We start from the raw sequence: 8,911 nt of genomic DNA, 5'->3' as shown, positions 1-8,911 counted from the left end.
AGATGCCATCATTTGCCTAAGCAATGGGTTAGACAGTATATACAGAAAATGTTTCATTTTCTTAAGAAGTTTACAATTTAGAGAGAAAAGACAATTAAATCAGAAATTTCTGTACTGGGTGATGCTAATTTTTATTAACTTATTTTTCTATCAATCACGGTAAGTTACAATTAGTTTTTAGAATATAGTATCATGAAACAATTTATAAACGACTTGAAAGTCACCAGACACATAATGCCACTGGCATTCCCCAATCTACCAGTCTGATGACCTCTCAAAAAAGGAAATGAAGCGATTGAGGCATGACTTGTGCTTCACGAGTTTAAGCTGACTTGAAGTGATCACTGCTTCCCTTTTTTCCAACTTTTTCTTTTAAAAATGTTTGAATAATCTTAGCATCTTTATTAATATTTAATAACCATTTGTATTTTATTTTTTTATAGGTTCAGAATTGCCTAAAATCTCTCTGGAGATATTAAACATACTTATTTTAGTACTTCATTTTATTTTATTTTTGAGTTGGAGTCACTCTGTTGTCCAGGCTAGAATGCAGTGACACACTCACAGCTACCACAGCCTCGACCTGTTGGGCTCAGGCGATCCTTCCACCTCTGCCTTCCAAGTAGCTGGAACTACAGGCACGCGCCACCATGCCCAACTACTTTTTTGATTTATTGTAGAGATGAGGTCTCACCAAGTTGCCCAGGCTGGTCTTGAGCCCATGGGCTCAGGTAATCCTCTCACCTCAGCCTCCCAAAGTACTGGGATTATTGGCATGAGCTACTGCGCCTGGCTGTATTTTAGTACTTTAGAATATGCCCTGTATTTCGTTTTCTCAGGTTTTAGTTTGGCTTATAAAGTTTAGTTCTTCTCTTTTCATCTTCCTTGTTGTTTGATAGTGCTTGGTTGTTTGGTCATATTTGTAACCCTAATCTGAATAGTATTGGTTACTAGAGAGTGTAAGAATTCTTGTTTGCATAGCTAAAAGCTTAAGTTTGGATTAAATAAGCTCTGACTCAAGTGGTTGTATGTGGCAGAGAGAGGGTGGGCTTTTCTTTTTGATGTGAATATGATTTGTTTAATGAACACAGCTCTCGTTTGCCTGGTACAAGGCCCTGATTCCCTGGATCCATTATCTATTTGAGAATCTCTTATGTAAACACTCTCACTATACACAACCTAGGGTACACATCAGCCTCATCCCTTAGGACTAGCTCTGTCTTTACTAGTTACCCAGTTGCTGCCCATGTTTCACTTCTTCTAACTAGCCTGCTTATTATGAAGCTTTGTAGAATTCTGCTGGGAAAACTTTTCTTTTCTTTTCTTTTCTTTTTTTTTGAGTTGGAGTCTCACTCTGTTGCCCAGACTGGAGTGCAGTGGCCGCTCCCGGCCACTGCATCCTCGACCCGCTGGACTCCAGCGATCCTTCCGCCTCAGCCTTCCGTGTAGCCGGAATTACAGGTGCGCACCACCACGCCAGGCTAATTTTTTGATTTATTGTAGAGATGAGGTCTCGCCTGCCCAGGTGGATCTCGAACCGGCGGGCTCAGGCAATCCACTCACCTCAGCCTCCCAAAGGTGCGGGATTACAGGCTGAGACACCGAGCCCGGCTAAAACTTATTTTCAAAGTTCCCTTTCATGAGTTTGAACTTGCTGGTTGCTTAGTTCTATTACATTTTCCCATCAATACACTTTGGAAATTTTTCAGTATATTCTAGTAACCCCTTTTGACTTTTCTAAAATTAATTTAGATTTATTTTTGTTTAATTTTACTCTTTTGATATTGCTATTGGATTTGGGAAGAGAGGGGAATGCATGTATCCAATTAGCCAACCTTAGAGGGTAACCAACAACCTCTTTCTATGGTAACCAATTATTAGAAAGTTCTACTGGGAATTACAGCAGTCTCATCCAATGTGTGCTTTTTAGAAGGCAGGTTTATTTTCTCTGTTCTTAAATTAAGGCATAACTATACCCATTCTCTGCAGTTTTTCAGAGATTACTGACAGCAGTTCTTTATTTATTTATTTAATTTTTTTTTGAGTTGGAGTCTCACTCTGTCGCCCAGACTGGAGTGCAGTGGCCACTCCCGGCCACCACAGCCTCAACCTTCTGGGCTCTGGTGATCCTTCTGCCTCATCCTTCCAAGTAGCTGGAACTACAGGCGTGCGCTACCACGCCCGGCTAATTTTTTGAATTATTGTAGAGATGAGGTCTCACCAAGTTGCCCAGGAGGGTCTCGAACCCATGGGCTCAGGCAATGCACTCACCTCAGCCTCCCAAAGCGCGGGATTACAGGCTAAGCCACCGAGCCTGGCTAGCAGTCCTTTACTGACATGAACAACTCCTTTAGTGTTCTGGAAAGTATTTCACATTAATGAAAACAATGATCCTATCATTCCTCACTTATCAAATGGACTTCAGTTCCTTCTTAAATGTGCTTGTTTTATTTTGTCAAGTGTTGAAACTTTGTACTGAAGGTCTTTTCCTTGATAGAAAAGAGGAAAATCAAATAGAAATTACACAGTTCTATGTTTGTTTGTTTTTTTCCACTTGTTAAAATATTGCACCAAAATCACTAACTAGTATAAGGAATCACTTTTATCTTTATCTTTTATCTCTCACCTTTGTTTTTCTCAAGTCTAAACTTTTTTAAAGCTTTGACATCCTAGCCAAATAGAGGCCTAGCCAGAAGTCTCAATTTGGTCATGATTTTTATACCTCTGCTACTAGTTTTTGTATCAGTTCTTTTGAAGTTTGAGGTTTTGAAACAATTCCCTGCACAAGTTGGTAACTCAGAGGCATTAAAGTAGAAGGAGAAACTAAAGGTCAGAGAATAAGGAGTGAATCATTGGTAATGAAACTCAGACAATATGAGTAGCAAATTCTGAAGAATTTGCTTGTGAAACATCTAACATGTGGTAGCAACCTCCTGAGGTGGTGGATTCAAATTATCACTTCTGACTCATGTTACTAGAACTCTTTTCTTGGGAAGACAAGTTTGAGTCATCTAGAACAACAGACATTTTTGCCTGACTTTCATCATGTACACAGCATTTCACAGATTCCAAAGCTCTTTCCAATAGCAGATATGCTATTACACTTAAATGTCCTTCACATTTTCATACCTGTTTTTGGAAGGAAAGAAGGAGCTAGTCAGTTCTTGTTTCAGTCATTGAGGAAGGAGCCAGGAGAGTAGGAGAGAGGCAGTCATTGGGTGGCGTGAGAATTAACTCACCTATCCAAAATCAAAGGATGGAGACAGAGACGTGGAGTGCCAGAAGCAAGACTTTAATGACGGTCTTACAAGATTGGTTGTCTAGTGGGCAGGCACACTGAAGCAGGAAAAATTAGCGTTTTTATCCCTCTTCTGGCTCCTCATTTGAGGAATACTTGCAGGAGTTACACGCTTTGCTGTAGGACACCTGCATGTTACATGTTGATTGGTTTTACAGAATTATCTCATTTACATGTCCTATTTGCCGATTGGCTTACAGATTACTATTCTAATGGATTTTGCCAAAAGTTTGAACATGCAGTCCGCCAAAGTAAAAAGCCCATGAAGAGGAAGCACAAAGAAGCAGGAAGTGAATCAACGAAAGAGAAACACAAAGCATTTACACGCCATCTTGAGACCCCAAGATAAGCTAGGCTCCAACTTGAAAATAAATCACCTTTCTTATTTCTCACAGTGGGAACATGCAGCCAGTACCTCTCTCCCCTGTTTCTTTGTCTATATCCCCACTCTTTTCCCTTTGAAACTCTTTCCTGACTGGATTAATACTACAGTCTCTTAATTTTCCTTTTACCTTTCTGGCCCTTCTCAGTCTCCTTTTCTGGCTCCTCTTCTCTTCCTCCATTGAAACTTGTAATTTTTTTTAAAGGCAACATCTTAAAGCATCTAAAATGATACTCTTTAGGGAACTTAATTAACTTGGGATGTTATTTTTGTCATGTGAAAAGCACTTTACTTTCAGGTTATTCAAAATGAAAGCTGAAATTGGAAAGAAAAAAACAAGGAAAGGCACAGTGTATTAAAAATGTGTTGAGACACAGTCTTTCAAAATTCCAAAATAAACATAGTTTCCTTAAAAAAAGGAAGAAATACTCTGCTGCTTTCACTAACCCATTTAAATCTGCTTAAACCTATTTCTTATTTTATTTAAAAATATTTATTGCATTATATTTGTGAACATAATTCATTAATAACAACCATTGTAAATAAAATTAACAAGTTAAATTGGAAATGCTAAGATTCACCTAGAAATGTACAAATTAATGCTCCTCGACTTACAGTGGAGTTACCTCTGGATAAACTCATTTAAACTGAAATACATTGTTTAAATTGCGGAGCATGCTGAATGCCTGAGACTTTCCTGCCATTCTAAAGTAGAAAAAGGTAAGCTGAACCGTCAAAGCTAGTGACTGCCTGGAGTAAACAAGTATTTCCCCACCAAGTCTTAATAAATATATTCATCTCCATTTTGACATAAAGAGGTCGGATCTGGGAGGCCTAATACTTGTATATATTTTATCTCTTTTTAAAATTTCACTTAAAATGAATTTTATGTTTTACCTTCTATGAGCCACTTAGTTAGTGTGGTTAACTTTTTACAGTGCATGTAGGGGTGGGAGATGGGAGCAAAGATGTGTGTGTATATCAAAGGAGGGGACGTTGGACATATTGTGGTTGTAGCTACAGCCTGTTGCCAACTTTTGGCCAGCTCTTTAAAAATGTTAATTTTTTTTTCCAGTAGACCTTGAACAATTATCATAATACCATAAGTAAGGAATTGGCAGTAGTTGGAAATTGCTGGAGGTGGGGTGGGGGGGTGCATACCTCATCAACATGGGTACCTGCATAATGAAAACAAAAGTTTTTTTTTTCCCATTAGGAAGAGGAGAAATACCTAGGGATATGTATACGTAGTATAGCCCTACATCAACATTTTAAAAATAATTAAAACAAATCATTTCAGTTGGTCTTGAATTGTTTTATATTTACAAAGAAATGAAAACAGGCACGTAGACAAGTACGTGTACATACATACTCAGAGCAGCACTTTCTGCAACAGCCAACAGGTGGCAACAGCCCCCAAATATCCAACGATGAATGAGTGAATGAACAAATTTGGCTATATATGTATAGTAAAATATTATCCAACCATAAATGTACTGACCATAAAAATATTAATACTACAGCATGGATGAATCTCAGAAACATGGTGCTAAATGAAAGAAGCCAGACACAAAAGATTATACATTGTATTATTCCATTTATATGAAATACTCAGAATAGGTAAATCCTTAGAGATAGAACAGGGATTGTGTTTGCCAGGGACTGGGGTGAGGGAGAAATAGAAAACAACTGTTTAATGGGTGTGAGGTTTCCATTTGGGGTGGTGAAACAATCTTGAAACTAGATAGATGTGGTGGCTGCACAACATTATAAATATTCTAATAGCCACTGAATTGTTCATTTTAAAATGGTTTATTTTATGTATATGAATTTCACCTCAATAGAAAATAGTATATAAAGCATAAGCTTATTTTTTTCAAACTTAAAAGGGATTTATTTGTGATTTCCTATATATATTTGGCTTGTAAATACAAGACTGTAAATGTATTAAGAGACAATTTCTGTTAAAGTTTCCATTGTGTTTCACTTCAAGTATTGCATAAGTTAAAATCTGATAAAGGATTTACATTTGGTTATCTGAAACTCTCTGTCTCAGACTTCTGTTTTAATGTGGTGGGTCACTTCTTCATTTCACCAGCAGGAAAGTCTCTCTTATATGGTTTCCAGGACTTTCATTAGTTAGTGTGCATACAGTTTTCATTTTCTATATCATTGTCATTGTCATTGCTGTCTTCATTGCTTTTTAAGGGGATGCCAGTGGCAACTGAAGTACTTTTAGTCTGTCAGTCAAGAGGAAAAAAGTCAGTTCTACTGAAAGTGTCTTGTCTCTGGTAGAAGAGCACATATGCTGCTTTGGGCGCAATTTGGTCTTCAGATGCAGTGGAGACACTACTGTCATCAAAATAGTACCATTTTCCATCATCTATTTTTTTTTGCGAAATCAGTATAGTGCCCTCCTCCCATCCCTCCATAGTAACTGGAAACAGCAATTAAATTATAGCAGCAAGAACCTGCATTTGGATTAATCAAGAATTCCAACATATCCAGGTCATTGATAGGAAAATCAACTAAGGTATCCAACTTGTCACTCATGTATTGGCTGTAAAAAAATCACTTGAGATGCACCACAAGTACTGTACGAAAATCGCTTGAGATGCACCACAAATCCAGTTACAAAGAAACCGATCACTTGCTGATGTTCTTTACAATTTGAACAACACCAGGATCTTCAGCTTTTCTTTCATTGTAAAAAGCTCAGGGCAATCTTGTAATTTCACAAAGGGTTTTTTAGGAGATTTGTTTCCCACACTTTCATGTTTTTCAAAATCTTCAGCAGCATTTTCATCAAAATATCTTCTTAACAATATGGATCCCAACCCAAAGCAAGAAAAGATCTTTCATCTAGCGTAAGCTGCCTATCTTCAATTCTTATATGTCTGGTACCATCTTTGATGTAGTTGATATCAGTATTGCCTAAGTTGTTGAACTGGAATATAAACAATCATTTTTTGTATCCCATGAGTTGACCTTTGCAAGCTTCCTCAGTACATAAACCATTTTCAGAATCATTATCTCCTCCAACTAAATCTTCAGACTGAAGTTTCATTCTCTGAGGGAAGTTCTTGATCCTGAATGGATTCATCATCTGGCTCATCTGTTTCCATTTAACTTAGTGAGCCTTCTTTATGGATGCCATTTGGACCATTCCCATGAATATTTTGGTCCTTACAGCAGCGTAGGAATCCTTCAGTTTCAGTAGACATTTTGACATATTGTCACATTCTCAAAAGCAGGAGATTATAAGTTTATCTTCGGTGCTGTTTCATGATACCGCCATAAGAAAAGGCTGACCAAAAAGTGTAGAACCAGTATGGTGCGTATAACTTGAGTAGATTTTTGTTTTGTAAGTGGATCCATTCTAACTAAATAAACTTCTAAGGTACATTCTTTTTTCATGGGTAATGGAAGTGTCAAGTAACAAAAAGGATCAAATGTTACTGAAATCTTAGCACACTCAGGACAAACTAAAGTTGATTTGGACAGGTCATGTAATATAACTACTATGATAGGTCATTTCGCTTTAAATGGTTTTCCCAGGCTTCTTCAGCAACCACCTTATTTAACCTTCCAATCAGCATCTTTTAATTGTATATATGGTTTTTTCCTAATTCTATTCAAATCCTCATGTAGTCCATCTAATAGGAAAGCTAATAGTTCTTGACAGTCTTGCTGCTAATATCCAGAGAATAGAGTCGCAAAACGTTCTACCTATGTCTTAAAAGTTTTTGGGGTGATGTAGCTAAACTTTCCAGACCACATTTGCTTGATCAGTTTGGCATAACATTTAGCTATTTCACCTCTCATTCCCAAGGGATTGTCAAAATTCAATGATAAGTATCTTCTTGATACTTATCATTGAGGAAATATTCAGTAAGTGGAGGTGTATTACTCAAATACTGAATAGCTGAATTCATAAAACACATGTTTCCCAAGTTACTTAGGCCACAGAGGCCTGGCTGTTCATTGTTTCTTCAGGTTCTGAGTAATCATAGTTCTTATAAGCAGTATATGATGGGAGACAATAATTTGAGTTTTTCACATTTTTGTTGTTCATGTTGTTATAATTATTTGATAGAGATGAAGGAGAGATCTTTGGTAAAGTTGAAAAATTTGATGCACCTGGGGACTTGGGAGCAGAAGGACCCCTTGGCCATGTTCCACCTTCATTTTTCTGTTCTCTCACTAACACCTGTCCTTGGTATAAACCAATATCCTGAATGGTGCTGTCTGGTTTATTCAGTGATTCAAATGTATTACACATGTATTTGTTCCACAATCTAGTCTCCTTTTCATTTGGAATATTGAACATTTTTCTTATTTCCTTTTCAATTGTATCTATTGTGTCATCTTTGCTAAATTTTCATGTTATAACATTGTTCATGTTTCCATTTTCACAGAGCTTCAATTTTGTGAGATATATATACTTCTACTTTGCAGTTCTATACAAACATACCCTGTTCAACCACCTTTCGTGCTATTGGCTCCTGACCTTCCATCAATATATACCAGCTGACAAGTTTATTCCAGCCTTCAATTGGTAATAGTATGTAATCTAATTCATCAATAAGATGTTCTTTGGGCATCACCATCTTAGAGAAGTCCAGAGTTATCAACAGGTCCAGGATATACATTCTGATCTCCCATCTGGTATTTGTCCCAGCTGTCAAAGCCAACATATTTTTTCCATTGTTTGAACCAGCAACTATCAACCAGGTACTAGGTGTCCCCTTTCTGGAGCGAGGTCTTGTGCAGTGTCGTGATGTCAGACTGCTAGGTGTCCAGATCCACCGCTCCACTTTTCGCCAATCCTCTTCCACTAGGGGCAGCGGAAGCTTGTTTTTTCAAGAAATATTTATACCCACTTTTAATTAGATTAGCTTTATAAGCAATTTAAGAGTTCTTCATGAGGAAATACTAATTTTAAAATCATATTACTTTGTAGGTTATTTGTTTACAGATCCTGAAATTCTTTGTCTACTCTAGATAAAGGTCTGTGCTTTACAGCTGGCTAATTTGATGAATAAAATAGTATTGTGAAGCTTTTTTCTAACCAGGATTCAATACATGTAGGCCACAAATGGTTCTAAATTTTGTTTCAAAGATAGTTCTGCTTGGTAGCAAGTTAACTGTCCTACTACAATGAAATGAATAGATTTTAAATGGAAATTAGAAAAACAGCTATCTTGATTACTTGGCCCTGTAATAATAGT

The 8,911-nt window shown here is 37.2% G+C and overlaps 1 pseudogene; it reads right to left on the bottom strand.

Moving 5' to 3' along the window:
* Positions 1 to 5,815: 5,815 nt before the first annotated feature.
* LOC103262890 lies at positions 5,816 to 8,501 on the bottom strand (annotated as a pseudogene).
* Positions 8,502 to 8,911: the final 410 nt, after the last annotated feature.

The sequence above is a fragment of the Carlito syrichta genome, unplaced genomic scaffold, assembly GCF_000164805.1.
Source record: "Carlito syrichta isolate Samal-C Ts95f unplaced genomic scaffold, Tarsius_syrichta-2.0.1 Scaffold304646, whole genome shotgun sequence".
In the NCBI taxonomy this organism is placed as follows: domain Eukaryota; kingdom Metazoa; phylum Chordata; class Mammalia; order Primates; family Tarsiidae; genus Carlito; species Carlito syrichta.
This window is presented reverse-complemented; position numbering and strand designations above follow the sequence as displayed.